Source organism: Macaca thibetana, chromosome 6 (genome assembly GCF_024542745.1).
Source record: "Macaca thibetana thibetana isolate TM-01 chromosome 6, ASM2454274v1, whole genome shotgun sequence".
Taxonomy (NCBI): Eukaryota; Metazoa; Chordata; class Mammalia; order Primates; family Cercopithecidae; genus Macaca; species Macaca thibetana.
In genome coordinates, this window is record NC_065583.1 from 37598162 (window position 1) to 37618364 (window position 20203).

Sequence of the window (20203 nt, forward strand, 5' to 3'; positions counted from 1 at the left end):
TAAATGTAGTTTTATTCTTTTTTCTTTCTTTCTTTTTCAATTTTCTGTAACAATTACTATCATGGACAAAGGTGTTACCCACCATGATAGCCACAAAAAACAACAAAAGGCCAGATGAGCATTACCACCCTCCTGGCAAGTGTGGTTGGTTGAGAGGTGAGCAATTGACCCAGCATGACCAGTCAGTGTCCTCCTCTAGTATTGATATGCACACAAAGGAAGAGAAATATTCACTTTTCTCTGAGGTTGTTAAATCTGCAAGTTTGGGATTTGGAGTTGTTGAAAGCCAATTGTCCCTGCTATTAGAGGAATTCTGTCAGCATAGGGAAGAATACAGTCATCGCTGAGGGGAACAGAATAGTTTCAGCATCTACATCTGAACTTCTGAGTAGAATAACCAGTAAGTCCTCTTTTTACTTAGGCTAGTTCTAAGTTTTTAAAAATTGTTCACTATATATTTTTAGTTGACACATAATAATTGTACATATTTATGGAATGCAGTGTGATACTTTGATACATGTATACTACTTTGATACATGCATACTGTGTAATGATCAAATCAGGGTAATTAGCATATTTATTACCTCACAACTGTATTTTGTCTTTGTGTAACATTCAAAATATTATCTTCTAGTTATTTGAAAAAAATACAATGAATTGTTGTTTACTCATAGAGCTACCTAAGGCTAGAACTTATTTCTCCTAGCTTGCTATAATTTTGTATTTGTTAACCTCTCCCTATCCACCCTTTCTCCTATCCTTCCTAGCCTCTAGTAACCACTATTCTACTCTCTACTTTTATGAGATCAACTTTTTGAGTTTCCATATATGAGTAAGAACATGGGTTATTTCTCTTTCTGTGCCTGGCTTATTTCATGTAACATGATGTCCCCCAGGATTATCCATGTTGTCACAAATGACAGGATTTCATTCTTTTTTATGTCTTAATAATATTCCATTGCGTATATATCCCATTCATCTGTTGATAGACATGTAGGTTAATTTCATATCTTGGCTATTGTGAGTACTGCTGCAATAAACACGAAAGTGCAGATATCTCTTTGACATAGTGATTTTCTTTCCTTTAGATAAATACCTGGTAGTTGGATTGCAGGATCATATGGTAGTTGTATGATTAGCTTTTTGAGGAAACTTTATACTGTTTTACATAATGGTTGTACTAATTTACAGTCCCATCAACAGTGTATAAGAAAGAGTCCCCTTTTCTTCACATCTTCTCTAGCATTTGTTATTTTGTGTCTTTCTGGTAGCAGGTATTCTAACTGGGGCAAGATGATATCTCATTGTGGTTTTAATATGTATTAGTCTGATGACTAGTGTTGTTGAGCATTTTTCACATACTTGTTGGCCATTTGTCTTCTTTTAAGAAATGTCTATTCAGATCCTTTGCCCATTTTTTAATTAGATTATTTGCCATTTTGCCCTTAAATTGTTTGAGTTCCTTGTTTATTCTGGGTGTTAATATTTTATCAAATGAATGATTCCCGAATATTTTCTCACATTTTTCAAATTGTCTCTTCACTCTATTGATTACATCTTTTGCTGTACAGAGGCTTTTTAGTTGGATAAGATTTCTGTTTGTCTATTTTTGCTTTTGTCGCCTATGCTTTTGAGATCTTAACCATAAAATCTTTTCTCAGATCAACGTTCTGAAGTGTTTTCCTGTATTTTTTTTTTCTAGTAGTTTTGTAGTTGTTAGCCATATGTTGAAATCTTTAATCCATTTTGAGTTGATTTTTGTATGTGGTGAGGGATGGGGGTCTAGTTTCATTATTCTGTATATGGATATCTGGTTTTCCCAGCAACATTTACTGAAGATATTTTTTCCCCTAATGTATAATCTGGGTATCTTTGCTGAAAATCATTTGGCTGTAAATATGTGAATTTATATCTGGGTTTTCTGTTCTGTTCCACTGGTCCATGTATCTGTACTTATGCCAGTACCATGCTGTTTGGTTATTATAGCTTTGTAATGTATTTTGAAGTCAGGTAGTGTAATGCCTCCAACTTTGTTCTTTTTACTCAAGAGTACTTTGGTTATTTGGGGTCTCTGTGGTTCCATACAAATTTTAGGATTGTTTTCTTTATTTCTGTGAAAAATATCATTGTCATTTTGATAGGAATTGCACGGAATCTGTAGATCATTTGGGGAGTATGGACATTTTAACAATATTTTTTGCCCCAATCAATGAAAATGGTATGAATTTCCATTTTGCGTGTATTCTCTTCCATTTCTTTCATCCATGTTTTACAGTTTTTATCATAGAGATCTTTCACCTCTTCGGTTAAATTCACTCCTACGTATTTTATCTTTCTGTAGCTATTATAAATGAGATTAATTTTTTATTTGTTTTCAAGTAGTTTGTTATTGGTATATAGAAACACTATGGATTTTTGCATGTTGATTTTGTGTCCTGAAACATTACTGAATTATTCTACCTGTTCTAAGAGTTTTTTTCCTGGAGTCTTTAGGTTTTACTATATATAAGATTATGTTGTTTGTAAGTAGGTACAATTTGACATTCTTTTCAACTTGGGTGCCTTTTATTTCTTTTCTTTTCTAATTGCTCTTTCTAGAACTTCTAGTTATATGTTGAATAAGAGTGGTGAAAGTGAGCATCCTTGTCTTATTACAGTTTTTTGAGAGAAAGCTTTTAACTTTCCCCATTTAGTATGATGTTGGCTGCAAGTTGGCCATATATGCCCTTTATTGTGTTTAAGTAAATTCCTTCTATACCTAATAACCTGAGAGATTTTATCATGAAGAGATGTTGAATTTTATCAAATGCTTTTTTTTCCTGAATTTATTAAGATGATCGTATGGCTTTTGCTCTTCATTCTGTTGATGTGTTGTGTCACATTTATTGATTTGCGTATGTTGAACCATCTTTGCATTCCTACGATAAAGCCCACTTGAAGGCATAATCTTTTTGATGTGCATTTGAATTCAATTTGTGGTATTTTGTTGAAGATTTTTGCATCTATATTTGTCAAGGATATTGGCTTGTGATTTTCTTTTTTTACTGTATCCTTGTCTGGATTAATTGTGCTTTGTATTTAAAAAATAATGCTTATATATGTGTATGTGTTTCAATAAAAGAATGCATTTTTTTAATGGGAACAAAATTATCTTTTACATCTTTTACTTTTTTCCTACAATGTCTTTCTTGGATAACTTTGTAAGTGTATAGAACATTTACCTCATTATAAGAAAAAATTAACATAACCTTCAAATTAATAATTTTACATAATATTTTTGTTTTGAAATATGTTCTCATCATTTATTCACTTGAGAAATACTTCTCATGTATCAAGTACCAATTCCAAAATCAGAGTTACCATGAGGTCAAATCAATGGCCTTTTTGCTTGTTTTTCTGCTCTTGTAGCACTTTGATTACACTCATTGATTATATGTTAGGTACTGGTTAATATAACCCACAGGGACTTTATCCTTCTCTCTCTTAACCAAATCCCACCTTTGTTAGTTTCAGGTGTCTCTATAAGTACGGGGAGTCTGATACCCTCGCTATACCCAGGTAGGAAATTTTGACAGGTTACAACCAAACCTGGTAATTCTAAAGATCAACTTAGAAATAAGTAAGTGGTCCAGTTATGGCCAATGAGAAGTAAGGGGGAATTTTCTGGAAGCTCTTTGGAAAATAATTTTCCACCTTGATCAAAACAGATGCCCTCCTGCCTTTGGGTTCTATGAAGAAGTATTGTTTACTGAAGCAACTCTTTTGCAACCATGAGGGGATGAGCCTGAAGATAAGAGCCAATATGCTAATAATGCCAGAGTAGAAATATGGAATACATCTAGTTCTCAATACAGGTCTCCCATCACAGAACTGATCAACCCTGGAATTGCCTACCTCTACACTTCTCATTCTAGAAAATGTTAAGTATTTATATCACAAAAGTTCATGTACACGTGTGCAAGGGTGTACTGCTGCCCACCACCATATCTATTATGATGTAGAACTGTGTTTGCCTAGAGAACGAGGCATATTTTTAAAATTTTGCATAAAAGCACAAAACTGGCTAGTGGAAACTGGGCTTTTAGTTGAATGTTCTCTTTTTTGTGATGAAACCATCCTAATTTGGTACAGCACTCGTCACATTTTCTTGTAGTTCTGTGTGACTTGTATGCCAATTGCTAGTGAATTCCATAATGAGCAGGAGCAATGACTTATGAATCAATCTAACCTATGTGACTGACATATAAGCAGATTACAATAAATGCTTAATGACCAAGGAGTATGAAAATTCTTATAGTATCCAATTAGTGCCATCACATGCTATGCTTACAAGATGTCAAATATCTGGATACTTTGGAAAATGTGGATGAATGACTGAATATTTGTAATGTTAATCTGGATGTTTTGGCATCAAATAATGTATCCCAACGTTAGCCTGCAAAAATCAGAGACCGTCATTCTTTTATTCTCAGATGTGGTTAGATGCTGAACTGTCACACAAATGAACGATGGCTATTTAACACACTGTCATCCTAACTCTGGGGGAAATTCCTTCAGGGGAGCACGAAACAGCCAAGATTTCTTTGAGAAATTTCCCCTCCTTCCAGATGTTAAGTATATGACAGGATATGTTCTAGTGTGTTTTTGAGAGCATAGAGTGTATAGAGAATTTTTAAAAAGGAAATTGGCAACTAACATCAAAATTCCTTCATAGGATCAGAGGCATCTGACAGAAGTTTAGATGTCAGAATAATTGCTGACTTTTTTTTTTCTTCTGTTACCCTTCAAGCGTTTCTTCTCCATATCCCTATTCTCAGATTGGCCCGTAATCTGAAAGCATCAAGAGAGTTAATCAAAGAATCTTAAAAGAGAATGGAAACATTCTCTCATTCTTAATTGGCTTATCATACTTTCCCTGACCTAAGGGTGTTTTGATTTAAAATTTAGTTTAGGCATATTTTAAGATATAAAATCACTTTTATCATATTATGTATGTATAGTTTTAAATTTATAAGATTGTCATATTACTTTTCCTCTTTGAGTTTCAAATTCCATTTTGAGAACTTACATTCAAGCTTTTAAAAACATTTTAGAATTGAAAACATGAAGTAGTAAAGGATGTTGTCAGTAACAGAGCATTTTCTGTTGCAAGTGATACCCCATAATTTGAAGATTGACTTAAGGAAAGAGGACTCATAGACGTGCGTTAATACCAGAATAGGGCTGGCTTCAGTTACGGCTCCATCCTGGGCTCAAGCAATGTCACCAGGCTTTCTCCATTGCAGTGACTCAATTCCCAAGTTGCTGACAGTAACAAAATGACTGCAGCTGTTCCAGCTCTTCCTTGACCTGAAGTTCACATTCACAAGAAAGAGAAACTGCCTCTATTCAAAGATTTCCAGCCAAGATTTCACTGCATCTCATTGCTCCGTGAGATTCACGTGTTCATTCCTAAATTAATCACTAAGATTGTGGGAATAAGGGGCACTAACTGGCTTGAGCCATATACTCCACACTTGAGCTAAGAGCGCCCTGAGGTAGGGAAGGGTGAATTTCCAAACCCAAATTGTGGGCTTTATGCAGGATAAGCAAGAATGGATATGGGGAGTCATAATTTGCGATAGGACCAAATTTCATATATTGCTTTGTATTCGTTCTTTTTCACGTAATATTGCACTGTATTGACCGGGCACAGTGGCTCACTCCTGTAATCCCAGCACTTTGGGAGGCCGAGATGGGCGGATCACGAGGTCAGGAGATTGAGACCACGGTGAAACCCCGTCTCTACTAAAAACACAAAAAGTTAGCCGTGCGTGGTGGCCGGTGCCTGTAGTCCCAGCTAGTCAGGAGGCTGAGGCAGGAGAATGGCGTGAACCCGGGAGGCGGAGTTTGCAGGGAGCCGAGATCGTGCCACTGCACTCCAGCCTGGGCAAGAGAGGAGACTCCATCTCAAAAAAAAAAAAATTTTGCATTGTATTTTCAGAATAAATGTCCACTCTAGAGATTTTGATGCATTAGATCACTTTACTTTGTTTTTAATGCTTTAAATTACTTTAAAACTTAACAAAAATGACCTAGAATCCAGCACCAGGCACAGTACATAGCACATGTAATTTGGTTCACACCACATGTAATTTGCTTGATTGAGTAAATGTATGAATGGAGTTACTAAAAATTGTGACACAAGCCAGCCCCTTTGTCCTCCACTTTGAGAGGATATAGCAAATTCTCTGTATAGCCACTTGAAATCCCTCTTTCATTTGTTGTAAGATGAAAGTCAAGCACCTCCCTCTCCTTCCATAAACAGTCAAGAAAAGAGGCTGAGAGCACCTCCACTCCTTGAATCCTTCTTTTATACCCTGGAGAGGGTGATGGGCTAATTTCAGTGACCCCCTTTGCCAATCCTGTCTAGCACCTGGCCTTGGAATGTGGGGCACCTGCATCTAATTTTATTCTTGGCTTTTGAGGCCTTGGCCAGAACCAAGATCAGCATCCTGTTAACATATACTTACATATGTACACACACATAGAGAAGAAAGCACACAAATGTGACAGGGCCAAGTTTTATATATCACATTGTGTTCTTTCTATTTCACTTAATATTATACTGTATGCATTTTCATATTACTGAATATTCACATAAAAATGAATCTTTGTAACTGTATAGTATTTTATCATATGACTTTACCATAATTTATTCAACTAAGTCTCTAACATTGGACAATTAGATTATCTTCAATAGTTACTGGGATAAACATTTTGTATTCAATCTTTGATGGATTTCTAAAGTCCCAGAACAGGAATTATTGGATCAAAGGATGTGGAGATTTGTTGAGGGAATTTGTGCTAGTTTTCTATGGCTGCCATAACAAATTATGAATGATTTAGTGACTCAAAACCATACTCTTTTCTTATTTAGCAGTTCTGTAGGTTAGGCATCCAGTAGGTTTGGCTGGTTTCTCTGCCTGAAGCCTCACAAGACCAAAATTAAGGTGTCAGCAGGGCTGGATCCCCTTCTGGAGACTCTAGAGGAGAACCTGTTTCCAGACTCCTCCATGTTGTCAACAAAATTTAGTTCCCTGCACCTGTAGGACAAGGTCCCTGTTTCCCTGCTGACTGTCAGCTGGGGCCTCCCTTAACTACTAGAGCCCACTTTCTGCACTTGCAGGGAGCCCACCATAGCCCAGGACTAGAAACAGGGTTGAATCATTCCGAAGCAGACACATGTCTCTGCCTCCCTCTTCTGCTCTTAAGGGTTCAAGTGATTACATTGGGCTCATCTGATAGCACAGGATAATGTCCCTATTGTAAGGCCAGCTGATTAATAGCTTTAATCGCATCTGCAAAGTCCCTTTTGTCTTGGTAAGGATCAAAAGCCATGGTGGCCAAAATCCCACCTACCACACACGGTAAGTATTGCTTTTCAGAATGTCCTATATCAGTGTATACTGCCTCCAGCATTGTATGAAAATTTCCATTTTCTCACATTCTTCTCAAATGCAGGCCTTATTAGTTAAGCAATGAAAAAATTACAATAACAAACTTCACATTTGATAGGTAAAAAGGCATTTCAATGTTGCTTGAGTTTGTTTCCTAGGTTGCATGTTTCTCTGGAAAAATTAGAATACCTTGTAGCACTGGGCTTACGTTGCCACATGGTGACAATGTTGTGGAACGGATTAAAGGCTGCCTTGTGTACACAAGGCATAAGATTTCTACTTTGCCACAGTCTCCAGCATTCCCTGTTGTCTCTGATAAAATGTGTGAATCTATTGCCTATTGGTCAATCTGGTTGAATGTACAATTAATTGATACTCTGACAGAAAATTACAAAGGGTCACATTGACCTGAATACTGGGTGACTTTTTATCCAGGATATTTGGTGGCTTTTTAATCCATTTGGATTTAAAATCCAATGAAGATGCATTTTAAACAACATTTTATAAAATGGCCAATGAATGCATAGTCGTGCAGAGATCCATAGACAGCAGGCCATGTGACAGGAGTCCAATGTGCTTGTTTCTCTGCTGCCCAGCATGGCATGGAGAAGAGCAGCTCTGAACTAGAGTAGCCAGAGCAGATGTCCAGCAGCTGAATCAATCAGGAAGTGATCACGATCGACAGTAAGAAGTAGGGCAACTATTTTCACCAATATGCTGGCATGTGTTTTGACACAAACCCCACAAAACCCCGTCTTTTTTTTTTTTTTTTTTTTTTTTTTTGGCATCCTGTACCAAATATGCCATAATATACTTCACAGATGATCTCCCATTTTAAAAAAAAAATGATGCCAGATTCAGGTTCCTTTCAAAACAAAGGATGTGAGAACCAAAAAATTTAAACTGCAGGATGACTGCTGAAGGGAGAAAAGAGAAACATATTGAGAAGCCAAAACACAGCAGGGCTTGTTGATGGACTGTCATAAACTTCGTAAAATAAATACATGCATTGAAGCAAAGTCCCATATTTTATACATACGGTTCACTTCATGAAGAAATTTGCAATAGTATCTTGACACTCAGACCAGGAATCTTTGAATTTTATCTACACATGTAGTTAGGGAAGCATTTGGCTCCAGTGGCTTGGATTAGGTAACATAAAGGCTGTGAATGCAAAGCCTTTGTTTTGCTTTGTTTGTATGGATGAAGTGAATGGAAAATATGGCCAAAGATGTTATGACATAAAGATGTTATGTCAAAGTCTGCTGATAAATGGTTTGAAATATCAGCCCAAGGTTTTCAGCATGACAATTCTATATGAATACGTTGTTGGTTTCTTTTTAGCAAACCACAATTTGTATTATTGTAACGAATTCATGCATAGATAGCATTTGTTTGACTCATTAATTTGACTATACTTACAGGAAAAAAGTAATAGAAAAGTGCATGCAACAGCAGCTACTCTTATGGGGGTGAGTAATGACTGGAGGGGGCCAGGGCAGGCTTTTGGAATAATGGCTTATTTCCACAGCTGAGTGCTAGTTACACATATATGTTCTGTTTGTGAAACAGTGCACTTATGACATATATATATTTTCCTTAATTTATATTGCAATAAAATAAAATATATGTTAAAAAAAAAGAAGGGTGCATGGCAGTGGTGGGGAAAATTTTTAGGTACTGCAAAATCTTCAAAATTACAGTTTGTTATAGGTTGTTAGTACCAGAGATTACAAAATCGTAGTCTGTGTGCACTAGGTTTAAATCCACAGATGTGTTTAGATGACAAGTTTAAACAAAAATTAAATTAGTTGTGAACCTCTAAATTAGTTGTGAACCTCTAAATTGGGGGAATTTATATTACAATACAGATTGCATGCTTCTTTTGAAAATTTGGAATTATCTTCTAGCACTGGACTTACATCGCCACATGACAACAATCTCGTGGAACAAAGTAAAGGCTGCCTTCTTTGCACAAGGCATGAGTTTTCCACTTTGCCTCAATCTCCAGTATTCTCTGTTGTCTCTCTGACAAAATTTTGACCTCTATTTCCTATCAGTAAATCTGGTTGAATGTGTAATTACTGATATTCTGACAGACAGAAAATTACAGTGGGTCACATTGACCTTGATACTAGCTTTGTAGACAGGCAATGAGGTTTTGGTTTACAAAGAACCCAGTGAAGTACGGATTTGGTCATTAGTTAACCACATCAAGTTACATAGCATCAATGGAGAATTTTGAGTCTCGAGAGCTGTCAAATTTGCACTTTGTAGACACAGACAAGGCTGTCATCACAATGCACCATCTGAAGACTTCTAGGTGCTGCTTTTGAATTAAAGTCAGAGGAATGAATTACAAATGAACCCAACACATATGCTTGGAACAACCACAAGAAAAGAGTTAATATGTCCGCTCTCAGGTTGCAGCTGTAGTTGTTTTCTTAATCACATCTCCAGTCTCTGGGATGTAACCCTCACTTACAAATGAAGTGAGGCAAGACTTGGAATTGCTGAGCTTTGTGCTGGAACAGCCAAGAGCTGCCTACCCACACAGATCCCTTCAGAGGTGGTAAATTGAATTGGGATGACTGCAGAAAGAAAGGCTTGGAAACAGCTGCAGACCTTTGCCTTCAGAATCAGAGAATCCAGAGACACAACCAGAAACTGCACGTGGGCCCTGGTTTTTGGCAATATGAGAGGCAATGATAACTCGGGGGGGGTGTGAGCATGACAGCACATGTGTGCTGGTTCTGGCAACAATTGTTTCCCAAACAATGTTTCTAGCTGATGTGTGAACAGAACCCAGCCAGCTGTCCCATTTACAAAGAGGGTGGGTGTTAAGAATTGAGCAGATGCCTCTGGATATGACTGGAAAAGTGCTCAAGTCCCAGGAGTCCCAGAATTTGCCTTAATTTGGTAGATATTTCAGAGCTGGTGACATTTTCAAAAGGCCGTCCACATGGCATCGATTTTCCTGTCCCATCTTGGTTTTAAAATAGTGTGGATTTTATACATGTTTTATACTTATTTGGGCCCAGCTACATTTTAAATTCTAAATGGGGCCTTCTCTAAATGGTTCTAGAGTGTGAAGAATGACAGTGCCCTGCGATAAGCCAGGCAGAATTCCAGCTCATCTTCTGTGCATGTTGTCTGAGAGTCATTACTGAAAGGGACAGAAGATAGAGGCTTTATATCAATAAAACTCTAATATCTGAAGAGTCCGATTAGCAGAGTGTGGACACTTGACATATCTTAAGTTATCTAGACACCAATACACTGAGAATCAAGTCACTTGCCCATGGTCACAGCAATTAACAGCAGGAACGGGACTCTAGGCCCTCAAATCTCTCATTAAATAGGGCTCCCTTTTGCAAAGTAAAGAATTCAAACAATAATTCTAAATGGGAACCTCAAACCTCTCATTAAATTGGGCTCCCTTTTGAAAAGTAAAAATTCAAACAATAATCTAAATAATTTGGGCAAAAGACCATTTGGAGTGTGCCAACAAGGTGACAATATTTCTATTAAAAGTAAAGATTTTTATCTATCAAAATACAAATGTTTCCAAATATTTACATCTTTGATGTCAAGTATATATTGACAGTGATTGGTTTCTTTCTTTCTGTTTTCATGTCTGGGTTAAGTGCCCTTTCTTTGCATTAACCCAGCACCAAAACCATCTTACCAAGGCCTCTTATAATAGCACTTCGTGCCCCATATTAAAATGTTCTGTTTATTTTCATACACCCACCAAATTGCAAGCACTGTGCACCAGTGCCATAGCAGTGGCCGGAGCTAGGTTGCAGCTGTTCAGAAGAACCAACTGTTAGGTTTTTGGAAATTTTGCAACCCGGTTCATGACAAGTTGGCAGCATGAAATCAGCCATAGTGGAAGTATTTACACTACAGAAATAAGCAAATTGTATGAATCAGGCCTGCTTTCACTCCTGCAGAGCCAGTTTTCAACATTTACCAGCATATCGTCAGGGACCTTACTTGTCTGGCTCATTATATCCCCAGTTGTCCTGGTACATAGCAGATGCTCAGTAAATATTTGTTTGGGGAATTAATGATGCTTTCATGACTGGGTGAATGAATGAAGGTGTCTCTCAGTTTTCCAGTCCTGACTTCGTAGAATTAATTAGTAGCTAGAAGGGACACTACATGGGACTCTCTGAGCAAAGACAATAGCTCCTAGGAGAAAGTGAAAGTCTTTGGCCCTTAGAGACAAATGGATTTGAATCCCAGCTGAGACCTGGATTATAGCTCTGTCGTTAGTAGCTATGAACTGTAGGCGAGTTATCTTCCCTCTCTGACTCTCTCAGCTTTGGTTTCCTCTTCTATATTAAAAGGTATAATGATACAACTGGTGGTGTTATAATGGCAGTTAAAGACACTGTTTTATAAGGCACAGGCCACAGACACATAGCCTCTGTGCTAAGTCACCTTCTTGGACTCACATCTGAAGTACTATATAAATTTTCCTTCAGGGCCCAGACATTTCTTATCACACATTCAGCTTTCATATATTCAAAGCACCTATTATTATCCAAAATTATTTTTTAGCTATTCATCGTCTTTTTGCCAAGAAAGCAAGTTTCAGAGACCAGGCAGATCTTACCTGTCTGGTTTGCTGCTTTATCTCCAGTGACCTGAACAGTTCCTAACACTCAAGTTACCCCTCCACAAATATTTCTCATATGAGTAAATGAATAAACACTCAAATAAAGGATATTTTCATTTATTAGGTGACTCTCTACAGCAGGAGTCGGAAACTATGGCCATGGTCCAAATCTAGCTCAACACCTACTTTTGAAAATAAAATTTTATAGGAACACAGCCGTGCTTATTCATTTATGAATTGCTAGGGTGGTTTTCATACTAAAACAACAGAGTTGAATAACTGCAACAGAAGCCCATGGCCCGCAAAGCTGGAAATACTTACCATTTGGCCCCTTATAGAAAAGGTTTGCTGACCCCTGATCTATTAGATCATCTCTGAAAGGCATTAATTCATAGCTCAGAAAATGGAGGAATTTTATCAGCTTCACTAAATAAATTGGTAGTGACAGGGGAGGGGAAATGGGTCTCAAGCAACTACAGTGTAACATCCTAAGACTGAAGAAGAAGACAAAGAAGGCATCAACCATCCCTCTCACCAGTCAAAACATCTTCTCAACTCTCCCTGTTTCAACATACCTCAATGCAAATCTCTTCTCTGAGTCTGTACAATGATTATATTTTTCCATAGGATTTGACAGTGGCACCAAAGTAAAGTATGTGGAGCTTCCAAAAGAGAGGAAGTTTGAGATGGCAGCAGCATTACAGCAACTTGCCCAGCAGAGCTCCAAACTCTCATCATGGTAGCAGTATCTAATTATTGCACTAAACTTTGAGAAACTTGATATTAGGCAAATACACTCCATCTGCATTTTATGACAGCACATACAATTTTTATTAAGAATTTAAAATCTGTTTTTATATGGAAAAAATCTTTCTTTTACAATAATGAGAATTAACCAAAGATGCAGTATAACAGAGCCTTACAGCTTAATTCAAAGCAAATGTTGGAGCAGATTGATGTGCTCTTTTAGATAAAGAAAGAATTCTCTTTTAGATAAAGAAAGAAGGCAATGTTTTCTGCTGCATGTTCTCTGGGATCAGTAGGAGGGCTGTAGCGTTTGTAGGGGTACTGGATTGGTGATCGTGGTAATTCCACTTTCCAAGGCAGCAAACTATGGTGTTTAACACAGTGAGAGAGTAAGCCTTTGAGTCAAACTGGTATGGGTTTGAGTCCAAGGTCTACAACTCACTAGACATGTGCATGTAGGCAGATCATACACATTCATTTTCATCTGTAATATGACATATCTATAGTGTCAGTCAGGAAAACTATAACCCCCAAATTAAAGGATGCTGCCTGGTGTAGGAAAAATTATCCCCACAGCAGCTCCCAAAGAGCTGGGTGTATTACAGGTGGGAGTCACCAGAACCAGTCAATTGCTTCTGCCTACATCCTATAGAGCAGAGGTCAGTTATACGGCCTGATCTAACTTCAAAACAGGCTGGTGATCTCGAAGGAAAAGGAGATGCCCAGGAGGTGTCCAGGAGGAGAAGGTGGTTGGGTGACCCAGAGCATCTCTGACATGAGATATACTTAATGTCATAGGGTTTCCAGAAGATTCATCCAGTTAGTGTCTGTGAAGTGCTTGGCAGAGTGGCTGGTCTATGGCCTATGGTAAAGCTTTTATGAGTGGTAGTCAGCTGATGTTCCATTTACGAAAATGAGGAAGGCTAGTTTACAGGTGTTTACTAATAGAGGTGGCAGGTGATTGGCTCATGACTCCTTACCTGGGAAAAAAGTGGGAGCTTCCAGGAACCTAGCAGGTTATCCACCTGCAGAAACAGATGTTTCCATTTCATTTCTCTCTTTCTCTGTCTCTTTCTCTGAGCAACAAACACTACTATTGGAAAATTCTTGCTTGATACAATCCTTTGTGCTACCTTTCAAATTTGTTTGTAGCCACAGGAAGGATACAGACAGCAATTGCTAGGTTTTGTTTTTGTTTTTGTTTTTGTTTTGAGATGGAGTCTGGCTCTGTTGCCCAGGCTAGAGTTGCAGTGGTGCGATCTCAGCTCACTTCAACCTCTGCCTCCCAGACCCATCCTCCCATCTCAGCCTCCTGAGTAGCTAGGACTATAGACACACGCCACCACACCAGGCTAATTTTTGTCTTTTTTGTAGAGACGAGGTTTCACCATGTTGCCCAAGCTGAGCTCAAACTACTGAGCTCAAGCGATCCTCCTGTCTCGGCCTCCCAAAGAGCTGGGTGTATTACAGGTGGGAGTCACCAGAACCAGTCAATTGCTATTTTCTTAAAGTCACTAAATTGATCAAATAATAAGAGACTTGGTCGTTGTGACAACTGCAGCTCTTGCCTACACCTGTTGAATGATCGTAAGGCATTCAGGAAACTTTGGTTGGGTTGGTACCTCCGCCTTTGTGAACAGGCAGGTCTGTGACTTCAGATTCAAATCTCAGTGCCCATATTTGCAACTGGGCCACCTGAGGAAATTTAATCCTAACATTTCCTTGCTTTGTTTTCTCTATATTCAAAACAAAGATAACTTTGTTCATCTCATAAGGTTATTGTGACAAGAAAATGAGCTAATGGAATAGAGTAAGGACTCAATGCAGTGGAGCTGTTATTATTGTTGATCATTGAAAATCATAGTAATGATGGTTTGACTTTTAAATACCAGCTAATCAAAACTGATGAGTTTTTTTTTTAATTTCTTAGTTGATTTAGTGTCAGCTGGACTTTGCGTTGGCCTTACATACCAGCAGGGTGGGATGGACTGATTAATAACACTCATAATTCATCTAGAAAGTAAAACATCTGTCTCCCATTTCAGCACAAGCAGAATGCATTCCATCAACTGTGGCTCTATGATTATTTACTTTGACTCATTCAGAAATTAGAATCACACATTAATTTTTCTGGGCCAGCTAACTCATCTAAAGAAATCATTTCTTGTGATTCTAGAAGTTTGCTACCTAAATTTGTTCAGTACCTGGAAGGTCAATGGCAGTATCGGCTGCAGATATGAGTCTTTGCAAAAGAACAAGCCATGTCCTGAAGCATCTTCTCCATTCTGTTCTACTCTTAAGAAGCAGAGAAACATGGAAGAAACGCTTAGAGAAAGGCAATTAACTCTTGGATCGCCTGGATAGAGTAATTGCCATTTGATACTAGGAAAAGTCCTTTTTACCCCAACTTGGTTTTACCTACAAGAATTTCAGAAAGTAAAATATCACATGTTTTCACTTATAAGTGGGAGCTAAATAATGTTTACCTACGGATATAGAGTGTGGAATAATAGACATCGAAAGGGTAGGAGAGTGGGAAGTGAGATCAGAAATTGCTTAATGGCTACAATGTCCATTATTCAAGTGATGATTCTACTAATGCCAGACTTCACCACTGTGCAATATATCCATGTAACAAACTGTACTTGTATGCCTTAAATTATACAAATACGAATAAATACATAGATAGTTAAAATTCATTTGTGCACTCATTTACTCAAAAATATTTATTGGCCAGACGCAGTGGCTCCCGCCTGTAATCCCAGCACTCTGGGAGGCCGAGGCGGACGGATCACGAGGTCAGGAGATCGAGACCATCCTGGCTAATGCGGTGAAACCCCGTCTCTACTAAAAAATACAAAAAAATTAGCCGGGCGCGGTGGCAGGTACCTGTAGTCCCAGTTACTGGGGAGGCTGAGGCAGGAGAATGGGGTGAACCCAGGAGGCGGAGCTTGCAGTGAGCCGAGATCGCACCACTGCACTCCAGTCTGGGTGACAGAGAGAGACTCCTTCTCAGAAAATAAATACATAAATATTGCCCACCTACTATGTGTACACAGTAAAAAACAAAGATACTGTCCACTTCCCACTTGGGGCTTAGAGTGTCGTGGGGAATTGTAACAGCAATTGCACTGTAATAAGTATTACAGAGAAGTAGTATAGGGTCCTGTGTGAGTGCAGATCTGGGAAACCTGACCTAGGCTGGGGATGGGTAAGGGAAGGCCAGGTCACCATATACAACATACTGCACAACTATAAGGGGCACCATTCATGAAGAAGACACTGAATATGTGTGTTAATTACAATAATTTTCCGCAGGCAAAATTAAAATGCCTCAAGGAAAGGTACATCTTCTTTGTTTTTTTTTTTAAACTTTTAAGTTCAGGGGTACATGTGCAGATTTGTTACATAGGTAAACTTGTGTCATAGGGGTTTGTTGTACAGATTATTTTGTCACTCAGGTACTAAACCTAGTACCCATTTAGTTATTTTTCCTGATCCGCTCCCTCTTCCCACCCTCCACCCTCCAACAGGCTCCAGTGTGTGTTGTTCCCCTCTATGTATCCATGAGTTCTCATCATTTAGCTCCCACTTGTAGGTGAGAACATGCAGTATTTGGTTTTCTCTTCCTGCGTTAGTTTGCTAAGGATAATGGCCTCCAGGTTCATCCATGTTCCTGCAAAATACATGATCTCATGATCTCATTCTTTTTTCATGGCTATACAGTATTCTATGGTGTATATGTACCACATTTTCATTATCCAGTCTATCGTTGATGGGCATTTAGGTTGATTCCACGTCTTTGCTACTGTGAATAGTACTTCAGTGAACATATGCATGCATATGTCTTTATAACAGAATTATTTACATTCCTTTGGATATATACCCAGTAATGGGATTGCTGTGTCAAATGATAGTTCTGTCTTTAGGTATTTGAGGAATTGCCACATTGTCTTCCACAATGGTTGAACTAATTGACACTCCCACCAACAGTGCATAAGCATTCTTGTTTTTCTACAATCTCGCCAGCCTCTTCTATTTTTTGACTTTTTAATAATAGCCATTCTGACTGCAGTGAGGTGGTATCTCATTGTGGTTTTGATTTGCATTTCCCCAATAATCAGTGATGTTGAGCTATATATATATATATAATCATTGGCTGCATGTATATCTTATTTTGAAAAGTGTCTGTTCATGTCCTTTGCCATCTTTTTAATGGGGTTGTTTGTTTTTTTCTTGTTCAAGGAAACAAGGTCAGCAAAGATAGATACCTTTTAAAAAGATAGATAGGAGAACTTGCTTTACCAGAAACCAAGGCTTATGATTGTTATATAATAGTTACAGTGTGGTATTGGCACCAGCATAGACTAATTGTCCAATAGGATAGCATAGATTGCAGAAAGGAACCCACTCATATGTGGAAATGTAATATAGGACCAAAAAACTCTCATACACTGCTGCAGAAGATGTATTTAGTTCGTCCTTCAGTTAAAAAAAAAAAAGGAGTTTCTGTGGTATTAGCAATATTTTATTTCTTGATCTGGATGGGGGTTACACAGGTGTTTGCTTTGTGTATAATATTTCACCTTAGGCAGGTTTAAAAAAAGGAATAAGAAGGTAATATTCTCCCCAACTACTTTTTTTTATAACAAATATTTTATTGTTGCTTTTTTCTCTTGAAATAAAATTCATAGATAACTTACTTACCTGCATAATATTAAACAGTAAAAAATTAAAATGCATTAACTACAAGGTGAAAAAGAAATACATTTAATTTAATATGAAACGCATATTTTAATATGTAAAATTCTCAGTCCTATTTTCACTTGAAGACATAAAGGAATAGTCAGATGCTCATCCCTGTACACCATATCACCATGAAGATGACAGGAAGTTGTATTTGTGACTTGAATGCCAAGAGCAATTGCTGAAGATTGATTTTTCTAAAATGGTGAACAGTTCTTGGTAATGTTCCAGTGAAATTGAGAAAGCAAAAACAAACAACAAAAACAAACAAAAAAACTTTTCCATCAATCTGCATAGTAGTTGCATTGCCAGAAAGTTGCCCTAAATCAAAACTGTGAAAAAAAATCTTTAAATTTATGTGAAACCAAAGATTTTATGCAAAGATCATTATAAATAGGTTTCTTAGCTACAGGACTGTCTTTTGGGACAATAGAAACTCATGCAAATCTTGAGACATTTTTTCCTCAAGCTGAATTGTTAAAATTGTCAAGATCTGGCATTCCCAGTCTCCTTAAAGGCAAGCAGTGCCCTCAATCACTGTGTAACCAAAACAACTCCTCTCCAAATTTTCTAAATACTCCTTAAAAGGTTTCATTCTCTCTTCAGAATTACTAGCCCAAACCTTTGATGTTATGATAGTGTCAGAGGAATTGGAGTTGCTATAGAATTGGATCTCTAAGTTTCTCTATATGGCTTTGATTAATTTCATTTCTTAAAAATTTCATTAGACAAAAGCAAAATACACTCAGATGTACTATGAAGGAAGTGACCACCTGAAGCTTTATCTGGTGGCCTTAGAATTAACTTAGAAAACTCAAACAATTCTCACTATACATTTCAACCTTTTTGATATAAAAAAGACTGGTGAATAGGAGGTGTGAATAATGCTGAATGGTAGGCAAAGACAAAGCTGTTTGTTTAGGCACTGTCTTAGTCCATTTGTGTTGCTATAAAGCAATACCTAAGGCTGGATAATTATAAAGAAAATAGATTTATTTGGCTCTCAGTTCTGCAGGCTGTACAAGGAGCGTAGTGCCCACATTTCCTTCTGATGAAGGCCTCAGAAAGTTTTCACTGATGGCAGAAAGCAAAGTGGTGTTCACATATGTAGATCACATGACCATAGAAGAGGGAAGATACAGAGGAGGAGATGCCAGGCTCTTTTCAATGAGCAGTTCTTGTGGAAACTAAGAGTGAGAACTCAATCCCACGAGAATGACACCAATCCATTCATGAGGGATCCACCCCCAAGACCCAAACACCTCCCTCCAGGCCCCGCCTCCAACACTGGGGTTCACATTTCAACAAGATAACTGGAAGGGACAAATATCTAAACTATGTCAGTCATTCAAAGAAATGAGACAGCCCACCCACAGCAAATGCCTGGTCAGACGTCGCATTTCTGAGACAAACCTGGTTTTACATTCTTGCCCAAGTCCCTACATTTTTCTGGAAGCAGCAGTTTTTTGGATCAACCAGCATCCAACTGCCAGTGTACAGAAGGTTCCACCTCCACAGGACTCCTGCAGGTTTATAATGGGAAGAGACAGGTGAAGCAGTTGCTTTTGGTCTGGCCAGCAGCCTCCAAGTCTACTTGTCACCATTGATCATGAGAAATGTTACCAGTACTTATCAGTGTTGAATTACCTGGAAATTGTGTTATTTATTTCTCAGACATTTTGAGTTGGAATTTTCCCACTGATTATGATAAACACTAGTTAGAAACATGCTTGATTTGAGGGAGAGTAGGTCCTGTGAGGTTTTTGTATTTGGTGCAGGAGTCAGGGGACATGAGGGATAGAGATGGGAAGGCAAATCGAGCTATTTTTATTGACTATTTTTTAACAACCTTTGCATCTATTTATGCAACCTTTGTGCCTGTTTTTGAGATCCAAGCTTTTGCTCTTAGATTGTAAGTACTGGGAAGAAATTTTGCATTTTCTTCCTTCGGACAGAATGAAGGCCTAGCCTGAGAGGTTCTATTACATATATGTAATTTTAAAAAATGTTACCTTTACCAAATGTTTCCTGAAATCTCTCAAATCTTATACACATTGCAACTCTATCTCACATCATCGGTTCCATGAGCGCAGTGTCCATTTCATCTTCATAACCCCCTTGCTAGCTGGATATAATCTGCTGAATATATAAAGGAATGAACACATTTACTTTCAGGCATTGCAAAGACTTTATATTTGGCAATTTAAAAACAAAAGATACTTTCTGAGATTGCCATCTAAGAGACAACTGAAAACAGAAATTTACATTTAATTTTTTTATTCCTTTACAGTCATTAGATTAAAGAATAATATCATTCTTACATTCCATAATTTTTTTCATGAGCATCTATTAGGCATAATGTACTGTACTAGGCCTTGAAAATATGAGATGAAAAAGATGTGGCTGTTGTTCTTCTCATGGAACCTATAGTTTAATGAATATTTGTTGTAGGATTTAATAAACTTTCCTTATATTTCCTTTATAATAACAATTCAGGAAATGGATAACCAAGTAGACTTACACTTATTTTATTGATCTACATGCTGAGTCTTTTGTGATAACCTTCTTTAAGAACTTGGAGGAAGTAGGTCTATAACTCTTTCCTGTGTGTGGCTTTTAATCTGTCTCATCCCCAGGTTCAGGT